Source organism: Petaurus breviceps, unplaced genomic scaffold, assembly GCF_028583685.1.
Source record: "Petaurus breviceps papuanus isolate PSGF00001 unplaced genomic scaffold, PetGlider_PUasm1.0 99, whole genome shotgun sequence".
In the NCBI taxonomy this organism is placed as follows: Eukaryota; Metazoa; Chordata; class Mammalia; order Diprotodontia; family Petauridae; genus Petaurus; species Petaurus breviceps.
In genome coordinates this window covers 19,670,753-19,672,730 of record NW_027187465.1, presented here as the reverse complement: position 1 = coordinate 19,672,730, position 1,978 = coordinate 19,670,753, and positions in this window count along the sequence as shown.

The following is a 1,978-nucleotide window of genomic DNA, read 5'->3' as shown; positions in this document are numbered from 1 at the left end:
CTTCCTTCCTCCCTTCCTCCCTCCCTCCCTCCCTTCCTTCCTTCCTGGTTCCTTCCCTCCCTCCCTTCCTTCCATCACTTGACTAGTCTTCATGAATAAAATGGTCTGTAAAATGGGCATGATAATAGCACCCACCTCCCAGGTTTATTGTGAGAATCAAATGAGACAATAATTTTAAAGTACTGAACACAGTGTCTGGCACATAGCAAGCTCTGTATAATATTAGTCATATTATTACTATTTGGCCAGAGAGGGCAGTGGCAGAGAAGTAGATCTAGGCTTGACATCACTTTATAACTTTTAGATCTGTACCAGTGCTTTGGAGATAGTGTGTTCCCCCTCCCTTGAGGTATTCAAGCATGAACAGGAGGCTCAAACCAGGAGAGAGAGAAGGGGAAGACAGATCCTTTTTCAGATATCTCTAGAATTATAGGTCCTAAGGTCAAGAATGGGCAACTAGGTGGTATAGCTGATAAAGTGCTGGGCCTGAAGTCAGGAAGACTCATCTTCCTGAGTTCAAATATTTTTTCAGACACTTACTAGCTGTGTGACCCTGGTCATGTCACTTAACCCTGTTTGCCTCAGTTTCCTCCTCTGTGAAATGAGATGGAGAGGGAAATGGCAAACCACTTCAGTAACTTTGCCAAGAAAACCTTAAACGAGGTCCTGAAGAGTCAGATAGGACTGAACACCCCCCCCCCCCACCACCAACAACTAAATGAAAGGGCAAAAATATGATGGGGGCTCCCAAATATTTGCTTCTTAGAGAACTGTATTCTGTTATTCAAAAGTCCTTCTCTCTCCATCACCTTCTCAGGAAGCCCTTTCTCCATGTGGCCCTTTGAAGAGTCTCTGGAACTTTCCTTATGGCAGTTAGGCAGTGTTTCAATAAGAATTCTCTCAGCCAATCAGGAGTCACGCCTAACTTCTAAAAACCATGCCAAGCCTGGGAGGAAGATGGATTTAAAGAGGGGCTTCTTTCTATTAAGGACACAATAAAGATTCTAGGGTCAGATGACCTGGCTTCTAATCCCATTCAGGGGTGCCCTAGGCAAAACTTCCTGGGACTCAGTTTCCTTATCTTTAAAATACAGTGATTGATGAAATTGGATGTAACAGTCTCAACGATCTCTTCCAATCCCAGAGCTGTAATCCTCTATACTCCTGTTAATATACTGTGTTATTATGTATGTATATATTATAATTATATTCAGTGTATCTTTGTTATTCAGTCATCTCCGACTTTTTGTGACCTCATGGACCATAGCATACCAGGCCCTTCCACCTTCCACTGTGTCTTAAGTCTGTCCAAGTGCATATGCGTTCATTGCTTCCACGATAATCTCTATCAATCTCTGGCATCCCCTTTTCCTTTTGACTTCAGTCTTTCCCAATGTCATGGTCTTTTCCAATGAGTCCCTTCTTCTCATTATATGGCCAAAGTATTTAAGCTTCAGCATTAGCGTTTGACCTTTCGGTGAATAGTTTGAATTAATTTCTTTTAACTATTGAATGATTTAATCTCTTTGCCATCCAAGGGACTCTCAAATGTCTTCTCCAGCACCACAATTCCAAAGTACTGATTCTGTGGTGTTCAGCTTTCCTTACAGTCTGACTCTTATAGTCCTACATTGGAAAAAAACCATAGCTTTGGCTGCTGGCAAGGTGACGTCTCTGCTTTTTAGTATGCTGTCCAGGTTAGCCATAGCTTTCCTTCCAAGAAGCAAGGGTCTTTTAATTTCATGGCAGCAGTCTCTGTCTGAAGTGATCTTTGAGCCCTGAAATATCCCATTGGTCACTCCTCCCATTTCTTTTCCCTCTATTTGCCAGGAAGCGATATGATCAGTCGCCAAGAACAGATTGTATATCTATATATGTGTGTACATAAAACATCAAATTTATAACATAGTAAGTAATTTATATTCTATGATTTATAATATTAAAATATATAACAATAATAAATAATTATACACAAGTT